Source organism: Pseudophryne corroboree, chromosome 1 (genome assembly GCF_028390025.1).
Source record: "Pseudophryne corroboree isolate aPseCor3 chromosome 1, aPseCor3.hap2, whole genome shotgun sequence".
Lineage (NCBI taxonomy): Eukaryota > Metazoa > Chordata > Amphibia > Anura > Myobatrachidae > Pseudophryne > Pseudophryne corroboree.
In genome coordinates, this window is record NC_086444.1 from 468887802 (window position 1) to 468908242 (window position 20441).

Sequence of the window (20441 nt, forward strand, 5' to 3'; positions counted from 1 at the left end):
GCTGCTGCTATATGTCCACTACTACAGTATTATAATAATAATAATAATAACAACAACAACCACAAGTCCCTTACAGTGTTGTTGTGTTGTGCTGCATCAGACCAGTGGTAGTGTCCTGTCCATCAGTCATTCCAGTGACGATATACGCTGCTGCTATATGTCCCCTGCTACAGTATTATAATAATTATAACAACAACAACCACAAGTCCCTTACAGTGTTGTTGTGTTGTGCTGCATCAGACCAGTGGTAGTGTCCATCAGTCATTCCAGTGATGATATACGCTGCTGCTATATGTGCACTGCTACAGTATTATAATAATTATAACAACAACAACCACAAGTCTCTTACAGTTTTGTTGTGTTGTGCTGCATCAAACCAGTGGTAGTGTCCTGTCCATCAGTCATTCCAGTGATTAGGCAGTCACAGTGGTATACGCTGCTGCAATATGTCCACTGCTGCCATATAATAATAATAACAACAACAACAACAACAAGTCCCTTACAGTGTTGCTGAGTTGTGCTGCATCAGACAAGTGGTATTATCCTGGCCATCAGTCATTCCAGTCATTCCTGTGTCGCATATTGTCTTATATAACTCCCAAAAAATAATGGAGAACAAAAATTTGGAGGATAAAATAGAGAAAAATCAAGAACCACTTCCTCCTAGTGCTGAAGCTGCTGCCACTAGCCATGACATAGATGATGAAATTCCATCAACGTCGTCTGCCAAGGCCGATGCCCAATGTGATAGTAGAGGGCATGTAAAATCCAAAAAGCCAAAGTTCAGTAAAAAGACCCAAAAAAAGAAATTTAAATCGTCTGAGGAGAAGCGTAAACTTGCCAATATGTCATTTATGACACGGAGTGGCAAGGAACGGCTGAGACCCTGGCCTATGTACACATGATGTTGGAAGCCCTCATCCTCCCGCTAGAAAAATTAAAAGAGTTAAGCTGGAAAGAGAATAGAAAAGTACTGTGCTTTCTGAGATGGTATCACAAATCCCCAAAGATAGTCCAAGTGTGTCAGCGGTTGCGATGCCTGACCTTCCCAACACTGGACGGGAAGAGGTGTATCCTTCCACCATTTGCACACTCCCTGCAAGTGCTGGAAGGAGCACCCACAGTCTAGTTCCTGATATTCAAATTGAAGATGTCACTGTTGAAGTACACCAGGATGAGGATATGGGTGTTGCTGGCGCTGAGGATTCTGATGGTAATGTGGTTTGTTTAAGTCAGGCACTGGGGGGAGACACCTGTTGTCCATGGGATGAAGAATCCCATTGTGATGCTTGGGCAAACTACCAAATAAGCCACCTCTTTTGTGTGGAATTATTTCTCCACAAATCCAGACAACAGGTGTCATGCCATCTGTTGCCTCTGTCAATCTGTAATAAGTAGGGGTAAGGATGTTAACCACCTAGGAACATTCTCCCTTATACCTCACCTGCTGCGCATTCATCAGAAATCAGTGTCAAGTTGTAAAACTTTGGGTAAGAGCGTAAGCAGTCCACTGACACCTAAATCCCTTCTTCCTCCTGTACCCAAGCTCCTGCAAGCCACACCACCAACTCCATCAACGTCAACTTCCTCCTCAGTCAAGAACGTCAGTAGTCCTGCAGGCCATGTCACTGTCAAGACTGAGGAGTCCTCTTCTAACCAGGATTCCTCTGTAGGATCCTTGAGTGGTATGCCTACTGTTGCAGCCGCTGCTGTTGTTGCTGCTGGGAGTTGATCGTCATCCCAGAGGGGAAGTCAGAAGACCATTTGTCCTACTTCCAGTAAGCAATTGACTGTCCAACAGTCCTTTGTGAGGAAGAGGAAATATGACAGCAGTCATCCTTTTGCAAAGCGGATAACTGAGGCCTTGACAGCTATGTTGGTGTTGGACGTGCATCCGGTATCCACCATTAGTTCAGTGGGACTTAGAGAATTGTTTGAGGTACTGTGTCCCCGGTATCAAATCCCATCTAGGTTCCACTTCTTTAGGCAGGCGATACAGAGAATGTACACAGACGTCAGAAAAAGAGTCACCACTGTCCTACAAAATGCGGTTGTATCCAGTGTCCACTTAACCACGGATATGTGGACAAGTGGAACAGGGCATACTAAGGACTATATGACTGTAACAGCCCACTGGGTAGATGTATGGCCTCCTGCAGCAACAACAGCAGTGGCACCAGTAGCAGAATCTTGCAAACGCCAACTCATTCCTAGGCAGGCTACGCTATGTATCACCACTTTCCATAAGAAACACATAGCTGACAACCTCTTACGGAAACTGAGGCACATCATCGCAGAATGGCTTACCCCAATTAGACTCTCCTGGGGATTTGTGATATCGGACAATGCCACCAATATTGTGTGTGCATTACATCTGGGCAAATTCCAGCATGTCCCATGTTTTGTACATACAATTAATTTGGTGGAGCAGAATTTTTTGAAAATGAGAGGGGTGTGCAGGAGATGCTGTCGGTGGCCCGAAAAATTGCGGACCACTTTCGGCATTCTGCCACTGCGTGCCGAAGACTGGAGCACCAGCAAACACTCTTGAACCTGCCCTGCCATCAACTGAAGCAAGAGGTGGTAACGAGGTGGAATTCAACACTCTATATGCTTCAGAGGATGGAGGAGCAGCAAAAGGCCATTCAAGCCTATACATCCACCTATGATATAGGCAAAGGAGGGGTAATGCACCTGACTCAAGCGCAGTGGAGAATGATTTCCGTCTTGTGCAAGGTTCTCTAACCCTTCGAAATTGCCACACGTGAAGTCAGTTCAGACACTGCCAGCTTGAGTCAGGTCATTCACCTCATCAGGCTTTTGCAGAAGCAGATGGAGAAATTGAAGGAGGAGCTAAGACGGAGCGATTCCGCAAAGTATGTGGGACTTGTGGATGAAGCCCTTCATTCACTTTGCCAAGATTCAAGGGTGATCAATCTGTTGAAATCAGAGCACTACATTTTGGCCACCGTGCTCGATCCTAGGTTTAAAGCCTACACTGTATCTCTCTTTCCAGCAGACACAAGTGTGCAGAGGTGCAAAGACCTGCTGGTTAGTAAATTGTCAACTCAAGCGGAACGTGATCCGTCAACAGCTCCTCCTTCAATTTCTCCCGCCACTGGTACTGCAAGGAAACGATAAGATTTCCTAGCCCACCCGCTGGCGGTGATGCAGGGCAGTCAGGAGCGAAAGCTGACATCTGGTCCGGACTGAAGGACCTGCCAACGATTACTGACATGTCTACTGTCACTGCATATGGATCTGTCACCATTGAAAGAATGGTGGAGGATTATATGAGTGACAGCATCCAAGTAGGCATGTCAGACAGTCCGTACGTATACTGGCAGGAAAAAGAGGCAATTTGGATGCACTTGTACAAACTGGCTTTATTTTACCTAAGTTGCCTCCCCACCAGTGTGTACTCCGAAAGAGTGTTTAGTGCAGCCAGTAACCTTGTCAGCGATCGGCATAGGAGGTTACTTCCACTAAATGTGGAGAAGATGATGTTCATCAAAATTAATTATATATTCCTCCGGGAAGACCTTTACCAGCAATTGCCTCCAGAAAGTACAGAGGGACCGGTGATGGTGGATTCCAGTGGGGACAAATTAATACTCTGTGAGAAGGAGGATGTACGCAGTGAAAGGGGTGAGGAATTGGATGATGAGGTGGACATCTTGCCTCTGTAGAGCCAGTTTGTGCAAGGAGAGATTGATTGCTTCTTTTTTGGTGGGGGCCCAAACAAACCAGTCATTTCAGCCACAGTCGTGTGGCAGACCCTGTCGCTGAAATGATTGGTTTGTTAAAGTATGCATGTCCTGTTTATACAACATAAATGTGGGTGGGTGGACCCAAGGACAATTCCATCTTGCACCTCTTTTTCTTCTTTGCATCATGTGCTGTTTGGGGACTAGTTTTTTTAAGTGCCATCCTGTCTGTAACTGCAGTGCCACTCCTAGATGGGCCAGGTGTTTGTGCCGCACACGTGTGTCGCTTAGCTTGGCCATCCAGCTACCTCATTGCACCTCTTTTTCTTCTTTGCATCATGTGCTGTTTGGGAACTAGTTTTTGAATAGTGCCATCTTGTCTGCAACTGCAGTGCCACTCCTAGATGGGCCAGGTGTTTGTGCCGCACACTTGTGTCACTTAGCTTAGTCATACAGCCACCTCGGTGCAACTTTTAGGCCTAAAAACAATATTGTGAGGTGTTCAGAAAAGACTGGAAATAGGTGGAAATTAATGTTATTGAGGATAATAATACCGTAGGAGCAAAAATGATCCCCAAATTCTGTGATTTTAGCAGTTTTTAAGTTTTTTTCAAAAATCAACCAGATCCAAAACCAAACCCAAAACACGAAAGGGTGGTTTTGGCAAAACCAAACCAAAACCAAAACACGAAAGTGGAATTAGAACCAAAACCAAAACACGAAAAGTGCACACAAAACACGAAAAGTGCCTGCCGCACATCTCTAATATATATATATATATATATATAGATAGCGGTGTGGGGATCGGCACTCACAGATTAGGGTATTGGAAATACTTGCTGCGGTGCCCTCTGTAATCCTCTGTGGGATCCAATATGGTATGTAGCAAAAAGCAGCGGCACTCAGCAGACAGGCGTAAATGCAGAGAATAACGTTTATTCACATCCTACGGCGTTTCGGGGAACAAGCCCCGTCTTCAGGGACAGACGATATAAGCATACAAACATACACATAACATATATATACCTATGAGAACAATTAATCATAAGCCGGGATTCAACTCACCTGTCGAGCGCCTTCACCGCTGGCGCATGCTGCCGGGAGCCAGCGTGTCACGAGTCCCCGGGCATTGACGTCAGAGTGCAGCGCCGGACAGGGAGCCAATCATATCAGCTTACATGCGGTTACTAAGCAACTGCAAAAAACACGGACAGAAACAAAAACAAAAGAACGTATAATAAAAATGCATGACATATTGACATAACATGATCAATTACTATAAACTAAAACATAAATGAACCTAACTAAATCAGTGAGACAACAAGACAACAAGAGATTAAAAAGAGGGAAACATTTGTACCCTCCGATCCTAGAATTAACCATCCAATAAAAGACCGTATGGTTGATACACATTATGTAGCAGACTGCGAATATGAATACATGCAAGCATATTACTTTATTCTTTTATTTAAAGGCCATAACTGTATTAGAAAAAGAATATGAAATCTAAGTGAAATAAGTAGTACATAATAAGGCAACTAATCTAAGGGTGCTAGTTTAAATGAAAATAATCATAAGAGACTTTGGAGACCCAAAGTCTCATTAAGGCCCCGTGGTGCCAGGGTATTAAGGACAAAGATCCACCTACTTTCTCTTTGCAGGAGGATCTTGTTCCTATCCCCACCCCGATGCGACAGAGGTACTTGATCTATTATCATAGCACGCATGCTGGCCACTGTATGTCTGGCTTGTATACAGTGACGAGCAACTGGCTGGTCGCTGTGTCCCTTTTCCAGGGCCAATTTGATGGCACTGCGATGCAGTGCCATACGTTCCCTAAATTGTCGCTGTGTTTTGCCTATATAGGCTAATCCACAGGGACACTTTAACATGTAAATTACATGTGTAGACGTGCAAGTCACTCTGTGTCTGATGGAAAAAATTTTACCCGTGATGGGATGACAGAAAAAAGAACCCGTGTTCAGAGTATTGCAGGTGGAGCAACCCAAACAACGGTAACACCCAAGCTTAGGACGCAAAAAGTGTGATTGTTCCATTTTACTTAAAGGGAAAATGTCCAATTTAACAACTGTATCTGCAATACTTTTGCCCCTAGTGTAACTGGGAAGTAATTTAGAATCCATCAAAGCTGGCAGGGATTTGTCAGTATTGATCATGGGCCACAGTTGTTTGGCCTTCTTTACTAAAGGGGTAGTAGCTGTCGTGTATTTATTTACCCATGGAATTCTAATAATATCCGTATTGTGACTACGTGCTGGAGCGGTATGATGCAGTAGAGATTCCCGCGTCTGTTTAAGTGCTTTGGACTTATTAGAAAGAAGCTCTGCCTGTGGATAACCACGCTCCTCAAATTTGGTTATCATGTGGTCCATAGTTATTTCTGTCTGAGTGGGATCTGAAATAATGCGTCTGGCCCGTAACAATTGTGAATATGGTAAACCCCTACGTGTGGTCAGGGGGTGAAAACTGGCATGATGAAGTACTGAGTTTCTATCTGTGGGTTTAACATAAAGATTAGTTTGTAAAATACCATCAGTCAGAGAAATGGCCACATCCAAAAAGTGTACAATGTGAGATGAAATTTGATAAGTAAATTTAACAACATTATTGGAAGCATTATGGTCATCCAAAAGCTTGGAAAGTGACTCTACTGACCCATTCCAAAAAATCAAAAGATCATCTATGTACCTCTTGTAGAAGTACATAGATGATCCAAAGAAATTGTCAAACAACAAGGTCTCCACCTTGTACATATAGGCATTTGCGTACGATGGGGCCACTGGGGACCCCATCGCACAGCCAGTCAACTGTAAAAAATTTTTGCCATTAAATGTAAAATAATTCCGTGTCAAAACCAATTTTAACAACTGCAAGAATACCTCAATTGGTGGACCTAAATACAGGGGATTGTTGGTAATTAACATCCGTACTGCCTCCACACCCGCATCATGTGGGATGCAAGTGTAGAGGCTAGTAACATCCGCACTGCACAACTGTAGTTGAACAGAACGGGTGTCCAGCCCCTGTAAGTGTTTCAATAAGGCTGTAGTGTCCCTTAAGTAGGAAGGGACTGCCTGGACGCATGGGTTGAGAAAGGCATCCAAAAAGATGGAAATGGGATGATACAAGGATTTTCGAGCCGACACAATCGGTCGGCCCGGAGGGTTAGATAAGGATTTATGTACTTTTGGTACTGTATAGAATAAAGGCACAGTCGGGTACTGTACTGTCATAGCATTTACCTGTTCAGTAGACAATGCTCCCGTACTGCCTCCTTGTGCCAAAACCTTATCTAATTCTATTTTGTATTGCGTGGTGGGGTCAAATGTTAGACATTTATATGTGGCAGAATCCGACAGTAATCGATTGCTCTCTGCCACATATACTGGTAAATCCTGTATGACCACGGATCCCCCTTTATCCGCTTCCCTGATAACTAGGTCAGACCTGGTGGATAAGTCTTTCAAGGCCCCTCTTTCCTCTATTGAGAGGTTAGGGTGATAGGTAGTATCAGAAGTCTGTTGATATGTTTGTTCCAACATCCTTGAGAATGTTCTAATCGATGGATTGTTCGTATTGGGGTCAAATCTGGATCTTGGTGCTACCTTTCTCAATTTTATTGGAATATTGGACTCCTGCTTAGGCCCCTCAGTTGTTCCAAAATGTTCCTTGAGGCGTAAAGTCCTGTTGAACTTGTAGTTTTCCACCAATGAGGTAAAGTCATCTGGTCTGGTGGTTGGCACAAATGATAATCCACGTGATAGAACTTTATGTTCAATTGGAGTAAGAGGAGTGGAGGATAAATTAATTACTAAGTCCGTCAGTGACACGGTGGTCGACGTGCGTTTGAGCCTTTGGTTCTGCCCCGACCGCCTCGTCCTCGTCCGGGCGCAGGGCGATGTCCTGACCGTGTAGCCACCCCTAAAGGGTATGTTGCAGTATTAGATGTAGAAGGCGTGCCTGGTTGTTCGGCTTCACTTAATGATGTGCTGGAATCAGTTTGCTCAAACGGATGATTCCTCTGTCGATACCTTCTAAAGTGTGTCGGCCGCTGCTGGGTAGAGCTGGTATTACTAAGCCAAGAGTAAACTCTTCTCTGTTGATAATCAGCTTGGACTTTTTGCAATTTTTCTTTCTTATATTTGATCAGATTGCTCCTGTAATGTTCCATGTGCACCTGTAGTTTGTCTAGCCAATTGGTAGTGGAATCAGCTGACAAAGTTGACTTGTGGGCACTCTCAAATGTAATAAGTTGCTCTTTAATCTGTGTCAATTCTCGTGTCGACTCTTCTATGACGAGCAACATCAGATCCATAGAACATTTATTTAAAATTGCTACCCATCTTCTACAGAAAGGTATACTGTACCGTCCTATCGTAGGGGTATTTTTTATCCTAAAACCCCTCGGTATTTGATTGGTGCGGTAATAGTCCGATAATGTAATACCGTGATAAGTGAAATCACACTCACGTTGTTTCATCTTAAGCCATTGGCGGTATAGTTCTTCTGTGGTGGAGGTTGGGGGGTCATCTTCCAATTTTTGCTTGATGAGGATTGCCTGTGCCTCTGCATCAGAATAGCTGTATCTTTCCTTGGCGTCAAGCTGTGCCAATTCCCAGGCTGCTTCAATGTCTGAATCTGGTGCAGACATGTTAGCCAACTAAATGCTGGATATATTGGATAGTCAAATGTCTCTGATCAGAGGGACAAAACACCTCACCCGTGCAGTGCAATACACTGAAGTCACTAAGGACAACTGTGGTGACAAATCAAGGTTCCCTGGATATATATATGAAGGAAAATAAAGTCAAGTATATCCCATTGGTGCCTTATCCAGGATATTTAGCATAGCTATTTTGCCTGCATGGCAGCGTACTATTAATCCTATATGGATAGCGGTGTGGGGATCGGCACTCACAACTAATCTAAGGGTGCTAGTTTAAATGACTCCCTGTCCGGCGCTGCACTCTGACGTCAATGCCCGGGGACTCGTGACACGCTGGCTCCCGGCAGCATGCGCCAGCGGTGAAGGCGCTCGACAGGTGAGTTGAATCCCGGCTTATGATTAATTGTTCTCATAGGTATATATATGTTATGTGTATGTTTGTATGCTTATATCGTCTGTCCCTGAAGACGGGGCTTGTTCCCCGAAACGCCGTAGGATGTGAATAAACGTTATTCTCTGCATTTACGCCTGTCTGCTGAGTGCCGCTGCTTTTTGCTACATACCATATTGGATCCCACAGAGGATTACAGAGGGCACCGCAGCAAGTATTTCCAATACCCTAATCTGTGAGTGCCGATCCCCACACCGCTATCCATATAGGATTAATAGTACGCTGCCATGCAGGCAAAATAGCTATGCTAAATATCCTGGATAAGGCACCAATGGGATATACTTGACTTTATTTTCCTTCATATATATATCCAGGGAACCTTGATTTGTCACCACAGTTGTCCTTAGTGACTTCAGTGTATTGCACTGCACGGGTGAGGTGTTTTGTCCCTCTGATCAGAGACATTTGACTATCCAATATATCCAGCATTTAGTTGGCTAACATGTCTGCACCAGATTCAGACATTGAAGCAGCCTGGGAATTGGCACAGCTTGACGCCAAGGAAAGATACAGCTATTCTGATGCAGAGGCACAGGCAATCCTCATCAAGCAAAAATTGGAAGATGACCCCCCAACCTCCACCACAGAAGAACTATACCGCCAATGGCTTAAGATGAAACAACGTGAGTGTGATTTCACTTATCACGGTATTACATTATCGGACTATTACCGCACCAATCAAATACCGAGGGGTTTTAGGATAAAAAATACCCCTACGATAGGACGGTACAGTATACCTTTCTGTAGAAGATGGGTAGCAATTTTAAATAAATGTTCTATGGATCTGATGTTGCTCGTCATAGAAGAGTCGACACGAGAATTGACACAGATTAAAGAGCAACTTATTACATTTGAGAGTGCCCACAAGTCAACTTTGTCAGCTGATTCCACTACCAATTGGCTAGACAAACTACAGGTGCACATGGAACATTACAGGAGCAATCTGATCAAATATAAGAAAGAAAAATTGCAAAAAGTCCAAGCTGATTATCAACAGAGAAGAGTTTACTCTTGGCTTAGTAATACCAGCTCTACCCAGCAGCGGCCGACACACTTTAGAAGGTATCGACAGAGGAATCATCCGTTTGAGCAAACTGATTCCAGCACATCATTAAGTGAAGCCGAACAACCAGGCACGCCTTCTACATCTAATACTGCAACATACCCTTTAGGGGTGGCTACACGGTCAGGACATCGCCCTGCGCCCGGACGAGGACGAGGCGGTCGGGGCAGAACCAAAGGCTCAAACGCACGTCGACCACCGTGTCACTGACGGACTTAGTAATTAATTTATCCTCCACTCCTCTTACTCCAATTGAACATAAAGTTCTATCACGTGGATTATCATTTGTGCCAACCACCAGACCAGATGACTTTACCTCATTGGTGGAAAACTACAAGTTCAACAGGACTTTACGCCTCAAGGAACATTTTGGAACAACTGAGGGGCCTAAGCAGGAGTCCAATATTCCAATAAAATTGAGAAAGGTAGCACCAAGATCCAGATTTGACCCCAATACGAACAATCCATCGATTAGAACATTCTCAAGGATGTTGGAACAAACATATCAACAGACTTCTGATACTACCTATCACCCTAACCTCTCAATAGAGGAAAGAGGGGCCTTGAAAGACTTATCCACCAGGTCTGACCTAGTTATCAGGGAAGCGGATAAAGGGGGATCCGTGGTCATACAGGATTTACCAGTATATGTGGCAGAGAGCAATCGATTACTGTCGGATTCTGCCACATATAAATGTCTAACATTTGACCCCACCACGCAATACAAAATAGAATTAGATAAGGTTTTGGCACAAGGAGTCAGTACGGGAGCATTGTCTACTGAACAGGTAAATGCTATGACAGTACAGTACCCGACTGTGCCTTTATTCTATACAGTACCAAAAGTACATAAATCCTTATCTAACCCTCCGGGCCGACCGATTGTGTCGGCTCGAAAATCCTTGTATCATCCCATTTCCATCTTTTTGGATGCCTTTCTCAACCCATGCGTCCAGGCAGTCCCTTCCTACTTAAGGGACACTACAGCCTTATTGAAACACTTACAGGGGCTGGACACCCGTTCTGTTCAACTACAGTTGTGCAGTGCGGATGTTACTAGCCTCTACACTTGCATCCCACATGATGCGGGTGTGGAGGCAGTACGGATGTTAATTACCAACAATCCCCTGTATTTAGGTCCACCAATTGAGGTATTCTTGCAGTTGTTAAAATTGGTTTTGACACGGAATTATTTTACATTTAATGGCAAAAATTTTTTACAGTTGACTGGCTGTGCGATGGGGTCCCCAGTGGCCCCATCGTACGCAAATGCCTATATGTACAAGGTGGAGACCTTGTTGTTTGACAATTTCTTTGGATCATCTATGTACTTCTACAAGAGGTACATAGATGATCTTTTGATTTTTTGGAATGGGTCAGTAGAGTCACTTTCCAAGCTTTTGGATGACCATAATGCTTCCAATAATGTTGTTAAATTTACTTATCAAATTTCATCTCACATTGTACACTTTTTGGATGTGGCCATTTCTCTGACTGATGGTATTTTACAAACTAATCTTTATGTTAAACCCACAGATAGAAACTCAGTACTTCATCATGCCAGTTTTCACCCCCTGACCACACGTAGGGGTTTACCATATTCACAATTGTTACGGGCCAGACGCATTATTTCAGATCCCACTCAGACAGAAATAACTATGGACCACATGATAACCAAATTTGAGGAGCGTGGTTATCCACAGGCAGAGCTTCTTTCTAATAAGTCCAAAGCACTTAAACAGACGCGGGAATCTCTACTGCATCATACCGCTCCAGCACGTAGTCACAATACGGATATTATTAGAATTCCATGGGTAAATAAATACACGACAGCTACTACCCCTTTAGTAAAGAAGGCCAAACAACTGTGGCCCATGATCAATACTGACAAATCACTGCCAGCTTTGATGGATTCTAAATTACTTCCCAGTTACACTAGGGGCAAAAGTATTGCAGATACAGTTGTTAAATTGGACATTTTCCCTTTAAGTAAAATGGAACAATCACACTTTTTGCGTCCTAAGCTTGGGTGTTACCGTTGTTTGGGTTGCTCCACCTGCAATACTCTGAACACGGGTTCTTTTTTCTGTCAACCCATCACGGGTAAAATTTTTTCCATCAGACACAGAGTGACTTGCACGTCTACACATGTAATTTACATGTTAAAGTGTCCCTGTGGATTAGCCTATATAGGCAAAACACAGTGACAATTTAGGGAACGTATGGCACTGCATCGCAGTGCCATCAAATTGGCCCTGGAAAAGGGACACAGCGACCAGCCAGTTGCTCGTCACTGTATACAAGCCAGACATACAGTGGCCAGCATGCGTGCTATGATAATAGATCAAGTACCTCTGTCGCATCGGGGTGGGGATAGGAACAAGATCCTCCTGCAAAGAGAAAGTAGGTGGATCTTTGTCCTTAATACCCTGGCACCGCGGGGCCTTAATGAGACTTTGGGTCTCCAAAGTTTCTTATGATTATTTTCATTTAAACTAGCACCCTTAGATTAGTTGCCTTATTATGTACTACTTATTTCACTTAGATTTCATATTCTTTTTCTAATACAGTTATGGCCTTTAAATAAAAGAATAAAGTAATATGCTTGCATGTATTCATATTCGCAGTCTGCTACATAATGTGTATCAACCATACGGTCTTTTATTGGATGGTTAATTCTAGGATCGGAGGGTACAAATGTTTCCCTCTTTTTAATCTCTTGTTGTCTTGTTGTCTCACTGATTTAGTTAGGTTCATTTATGTTTTAGTTTATAGTAATTGATCATGTTATGTCAATATGTCATGCATTTTTATTATACGTTCTTTTGTTTTTGTTTCTGTCCGTGTTTTTTGCAGTTGCTTAGTAACCGCATGTAAGCTGATATGATTGGCTCCCTGTCCGGCGCTGCACTCTGACGTCAATGCCCGGGGACTCGTGACACGCTGGCTCCCGGCAGCATGCGCCAGCGGTGAAGGCGCTCGACAGGTGAGTTGAATCCCGGCTTATGATTAATTGTTCTCATAGGTATATATATGTTATGTGTATGTTTGTATGCTTATATCGTCTGTCCCTGAAGACGGGGCTTGTTCCCCGAAACGCCGTAGGATGTGAATAAACGTTATTCTCTGCATTTACGCCTGTCTGCTGAGTGCCGCTGCTTTTTGCTACATACTATATATATATATATATATATATATTGGAGTATGCAGCCCGGCACTCCACTAACTTCCAGTAGTTACCCTGGTGCCATCAGTAGGAAAATGATAGATGAACATAAAATATTTATTTATTTATTATTTATTTATTACCAGTTATTTATATAGTGCACACATATTCCACAGCGCTTTACAGAAAGAAAATTTTTACACTCACATCAGCCCCTGCCCCAATGGAACTTACACTCTATATTCCCTACCACATGTACACACACACATTAACACTAGGGATATATTTTTATTTGTTGGGATCCCATTAACCCACCAGTATATTTTTGGTTTGTGGGAGGAAACTGGAGTACCTGAAGGAAATCCATGCAAGTACGGGGAGAATATATAAACTCCACACAGTTAGGGCCATGGTGGGAATCGAACCCATGACCTCAGCGTTGTGAGGCAGTAATGCTAAACATTACACCATCTGTACTGCCCAGCGGGATTTAGACTGAAAAAGATGTATTCAAATGGTATCACATATGCCAACGTTTTGGGGCCCACTGCCCCTTTGTCAAGGTGTGACTAGACACGCAAGAGGACTAGACACTACTACCATGAGCCTTTATAAATGAATAATTACACCTTGATAAAGATTCTTCAAAATAATTTAAACGTTGGCTACCACATGCGTTAACTACCCTGTCTGCAATAAAAACACATACATTGATGAAAAATAAAATGGAGAGTGCCTTCTTTCTACTATAACAGTAGATTCTGTGAATATATATATATATATATATATATATATATATATATATATTCAATGCAAAGACTGGCACTCCCCAAGCTTATACTCAGCTGCAGCCGGTGCCCTCATGGAAAGACAATCATACAAAGCAAAGATGCTGCACTCCAGGCTTAAATGATTCACCAAAAGCAAGCTATTACTTTTCCAGCAACGTTTCACTAGTCGCACCTACTGTCATCAGGTAATAAAGTCTGACGACAGTAGGTGCGACTAATGAAACGTTGCTGGAAAAGTTATAGCTTGCTTTTGGTGAATCATTTAAGCCTGGAGTGCCGTATCTTTGCTTTGTATGTATGTATATATATATATATATATATATATATATCCTTTCAGAATGTCCCGGCACTCCTGTTGCGCTGCCCGGGCTTGCTTGATCCCAAGGGATTAACCCTTAATACATGCTGTTACATAACGAAGCGGCATTCGGAGAAGAAGAAGGGGAGCACGTCCCCGAAACATTACCACTCAAATACACAGTTTTGGATGATTTACAGTCTCCAAATGCCGCCTTGTTATGTCACAGTATATATATGACATTTAAAGCTTGTGTAGCTGTCTCTTTTTTGAAAACCCGTGGAGTGCCGCCAGTATCTCTCTCTCTGTGTTTGCTCCGTTTGGACCGTGGAGGGCACCCAGGTATTTAAAACTTTTGTTTGGAGTGCCGGTCATATTGGAACTATATATATATATATATATATTTAACTTGCAGCTCGGTTCAGACTGTGTGGATCACAGGGTTTATAAATGCATATGAATAAAGCACACTATGGTAAAGTGCACCAAACAGTACAATTTACAGCAGAGTACAGTGCATCATACAGTAGTGTAAAATGCGCCCTATACACAGTAACTTTATACACAGCAAAGAGTATAGCACAGCTTTCAGCAGCATGCAGTGAGCACCCTATACACAGTCACTTTAGAGCACAGCCACTTTTGGATACAGAGCAGCAATTACACCAGACTATAGCACAGCATACAGCAGCATGCAACACAGTGAGCAGCGACAAAATAAATAGAAGCCAAGTCCTGTGAGAATTCGACGCTGAGAGGATGATCGTCAGCCTCGATATGGGATCTGAGTCTGGCGAGCATACTGTACCTGAGCCATGGGTGAACTCGAATCCCTGATTTTCAAGTTTATCTCTTATTATGCCTATTCTGCCTCAAGTGCATTGGTAAATAGAATAATACATTGAATGTGTTGTGATACCAGGGAATACCAAAAAAGCCTTTCCATGCATTTTCATGTTCTTCTTGGCCCACCTACTACATACAATATGGTGCCCTGTGTTGACATAAAAAACGTGGGGCCACACCCAATCCCTGGGTGTGGTATGACAGATTTAATTGAGGTCCAAACTTAGTGCCACCAGGGATAGCCTCCTAATTCTTTAAGTCACTTCTGTAATGCTTAATTTCAACTGGCTAACTACGTGAGGATTATGCCGAAATTTAAGAGAGTTTAAAGGAATAATCAAATAAATAAATACAGTTAACAAAAAATATGCTTACACTTATCTCTTTCCATACATACAGTAATTTTGTACTTCTCATTATTCATAATCCAATAATAACTTAAAAAATGAAAAAATCTCTTTGCCAAAATAAAACTTTTAGCCTCTTCTCTTAACCTATAATAGACCACGTAGGGAAAACAAGAAGAAATGTCCTGTTATCATAATCTTTATTTGGTGACTGCTATGTCTCATCACCCCATTTACTGACATCCCTGACCATCTCTGCAATACCCGATTCTGACACCCCCAGACATCTCTGCTGCACCCCATTCACTGACACCCCTGCCATCTCTCCATCACCCTTTACTGATACCCCCAGCCAACTATCTAGTAACACATTCTCTGACATCCCTCACCATCTCTCAAGCATGCACCACAATGCACCAGACTTCAGTTTCCTCCAACAATCAAAATACGTTAATAGGCTTCTGAGAAAATATTACCCCTATGTCTATGTGTGTCTATGGTATAGGAAATATAGATTGAAAGCTACACTGGGGCAGGGACTAATGTTAATGATTGAAAAATTCTGTATAAAGTGATGCATAATATTCATATGCTCAGAAGTTACTACCTGTATTTTGTTTTTCATGTTTTTTTAAAATGTAAGCTCTCACGAGCGGGGCCCTCAACCCTCGTGCTTATCCTTGTCTTACTTAAGCCATCTTCAATGGCACCAAATTCTGTGGTTTTCTGCCACCCTGATACTTACAGTATGTCAGTGTTGTCTGCTGCTGTAGCTGTGTTTATAATCTCTGTACTTGTTCTACTGTATATTGTCTTCAACTGTAAGTCACTATTTTCCTGCATTATTTCATTTATGTACTCTTTATTTTGGGCACTGCCGATTCCTTGTGGCACCATATAAATAAAGGATAATAATAATAATAATAATAATAATAATAATAACAATAATAACAATAAGGGGAAGGGGTGTCTTTGCAGGGTGGTGGGGCATCACATTTTTCAACCTGCTCCCATTACTTGCTAGTTCTGCCAGTGGTCCTAAGGAGGGCAGAGTGGCCTGTGCAGAACCTGCCATGGTTTTCCACAGCTAAAGCCATTAATCTCCACCAATGACTGAAAATACATTATGTCCAATCAGTGCTGATTGTGGTGACAAGGGAGGAAGGGGTTGTGACCTCCATTATTAGCAAATATGTACAGTGTGCACTACAGTCTGACTATGTACATGTTAGGAGATAAGGAGCAAGTGGTATGGTGAGTGACTGGTTGTTGAGGGCTCATCTCCATGCAGGTAATGCTGGCACTTCTAGGGGTGGTAACGGGTGGGATCTGGTGGGCACTGGTGTTCTAGTGATGTGATGGGAAGATGGTGATAAGAGAGTTTGCTGAATTTGAGCTGTGTGATGGTCACTGGGGCATCCCGTGTGACATGTTGATAACACTACTGCTGTCCACTGTTTATGTCTGTTAAAGCTTGTATGTAAGGGTCATGTCAGCCAGCATCAACCCCAGAGTAATGTAAATGGGGATCATAAGGCCACACCATTTCCATGAGGTAATGGCCCTTTTTGTACACACATCTCTTGCACTTACAAAGGTCCCATCCTCTGCTAACAGGGTGGTGTGCATTTTGACTTTTTGCACTGGGAACAATAAAAACTGCCCTGGAGCCATAACATCTGAATTTGTGACTTCTCTATACTGTACACTTTCCATGCTTGCTTGATCTAAGTCATAATATTTGCAAGCTGTAGCTAAATCAGCACTGACTAGCACTAGTTTAAGGTTAAATAATTCACTGAATTGCTGTATTTTTTGTGAATGAAAACATATGTTTTCTAAGAAACATGTTTTTTGTTTGATTTCTGCCTTTTTTTTTAAATCTTTACTTTTACCATACTCTTTATTGAAATGGTGGAAATAAATGGATTGTTTTTGAACTGTTTGCTACATTGTTGAAAAACATAGTTATATTGCAGTTTTGGAAAATCCATAAAATACAATACTTTTTTATTAGTCATCACTATCAATTATCAACATAATGTACAATTGTATCATTAAGATTTTATATATAACAAAATATACATAGAAAATATAGATACTGTAGGATATTAGCTTATTAGTATACTTTACATTCCACATCGTCAAGCCACACAGAGAAGGTATTTAAACAAAAGTTTACAGACTACTCAAGGTCTGACCAAGAAAACAGTTACAGCCCTAATGGGAACAATGAAATACACACTAACATATTACAGGTATATTAATTAAATAACATTTCATGAACCAATAGCAAAATGTGGAAATTAATCAGACTTTTGATTAGATGATAAAAGTCATAAACATAAGAAAGCAAATATGTGCTTACTCTTCAGACTATTGTATATAAGAAACTAATGAGGAAATGTCTCCTTTTCTTACAAACAATTCCCATTTTACAGCTTATCAAAATTCATGGACCTGCAGATGCCAATATAAACTTTTACACAGTTTCATAGGCACAATCAAAATTTACATATCACATTTAAAAAAAAAATGAAAGTGAAAAAAACATACCACATGAAGTGTTTAATGAATATAGCAAGATTTGTATTCAAGCCGTAACGCCATCTGGCAGTTAACGCTGTTCATGAACCTAAAGTTGTTTATACCACATTTGTTTACTTAATTTCTGTGCAAGATTACAAAATGCAGAGTGGTGTAAATCTGCAAAACAGATAGAACTCATTAAAATAGTTTTGACATTCTCTTTCTGTCAAGAAATTTCAACCAGTTATACATTTAGAATAACTCTTAGCATAAAAATTTTTACAAAAAATATTTAACCATTTAAAGCTACAGGACAGATGTGTCTATTTACATCATTTGCCCCATTGCGTATGCATCGCGGCATGCAACTAGCTAGAACCCCATGGGTGTGCATACGCTCACACCTGCGATCCATAAACATTTGTATTGGAAACCCGTGGGTGCTAGAGTATGCAGCCTGTCACAGCACAGCGTTGCCGCAATGTGTGTGGCCATGAGTATACATCACGGCAATGATGTACAGTAACACATCTGTAATTTTGTCTCTTCGTGTCTTAGAAAAGTGCAGAGTTTATTTGGAGAATCTTTTTTTACAAGTTTGTATATTTTACATTTCTGGGTATAATGAAAATTTATTAAATTAGTTAAATTTTGATAGTTAAAATATTATTGTGCTAATAATATAATCATGCAGATACATTTAAGAGACTAAGGGGGTATTCAACTGGTGGCATTTTTTCCAACAGTCAGAAAAACAGCACTTTTTGACAGTTTTTAGGTCGAATTTGCATTCGACCTATTCAATGAAAGTGCTGTTTTTTCGACTGTCGAAAAAAATGGCACTTGTTGGAAAACATGTGGATCAGCGAGTTACTCACCGATCCACGTGTTTTTCAACGAAAACGTGGCTGTTTTTGACAGTTTACCGCTGATGCAGATTCCACTTGTCGAATCTGCATTGTCAGAATGCTGGCCGGAAATGGCTGGCATTGAATAGTGAAGTGTCTGAACCTTTCCGCCGGAGAGGATCCGACTTCAGTTGAATATATCCCTAAGCATTTATTGTACACAAATACTGTACTTGCTGTCTAAACTGAAATATATATAAAATTGGTTTGCTAACAATATAATTATATGCTGACAGCTATAGACAATAATATATCTATTGTGTTGAATAGGATCTGTTTGCTTCAGTGAGTCCCAATTGGATATATGTGTAATTAAGCCAGTGGTATTAGTGGCAAAAGGAAAATGTTCCAGCAATAAAGTGAGTATTTACCAGTTCTGTGGAAGTTAATGGAGTTTTCTTGGCAAAGTTGGCAATGTACTTTGAATTCAATATATATCATATATAATAAAAGGCTAACACTGCTCTTCACCTCTATGGGAGAACACAAGTGTTTTATGTGCCACAGCAAATGTTGCTCGATTCGTGCGCGCACAGCCAGCGCTAATATTACTGTAGCAATTGGTGGTCTAAAGTTATTAGGATCATACATTGTTTTTATTTAAGTGAAGTAAATAACTTCTAATTAGGATATACGTATTGAAGAAGGTTTCCAACAGTTAACAATGCCATATTACTATCCATACTTACCATAAGTTTTGCATTAGTGCAATAGCATGGAACTTGAATAAATAATTGAGTTCCAAGTTAGCTTGTCCAATGTTTTAAAAGGTAATCATTTAAAACTATGTGATTGGTTTTGCTTTTTAAATGATTACACCTTTAAAATATTGTGGAAACTCACCGATAACTGCAAATCACAGGCTATTACATGTACTCCTGTGTCTCTGATCAAATCTGTATTTGGGGTATATGGTATCCTAGACTAATATCAAACTTTACATATTTTTTACAATGCAAAATATTTAGGGTCTCTGTCTCTATCAAGCTACCCCAATATCCTACAAGCTGATTGCAGATAAAAAAAATTAAAATATAATTTATTAACTAAATTATTGCATTTAACTAAAAAAATATTAACTTTTTTAAAATGTTTACAATTCCGGTATGACTATTTTTTTAATAATAAAATTATTTTTCTTTGGATAAATTAATTACAAATAGAAAGACATATAGTTAAAGAGAGAAGAAAAAGGATAAATATGGCTAAATATGTATGGTGATGGTAGGTCAGTTTTACTCCATTACCACTTAGGAAATTTAAAAAATTGAGAATTTTTGGTGGAGGGAATCAAAATAATCAGGCCATGACTATATTTGAAGTGTGGCTATTAAATAACTAAACTTATGCTACAATTTTTTTAATTATATTAAGCCCATTTTAATTGTGCTGTAGTTACTTATCTGTCAGCTGTCTCAACAGCTCCATCATTTTCTTCTTTACCTCAGTAACCAGGGATGTAACTAGGTGTGTACGGAGTGTGCAACCGCAGAGTAGGGGGGGTCTGTTGGTGGCACTTGTCATAGGAACTGGAAAGCTAAAGCCTGTCCCACTAAGAAACAAGGATACAAAGAAACTTTGATGTGTCTGGAAACTGCTACTTTTATGTAAGCTAAAGTGTAAGCATTCTGTGATATTTCTTGCACTG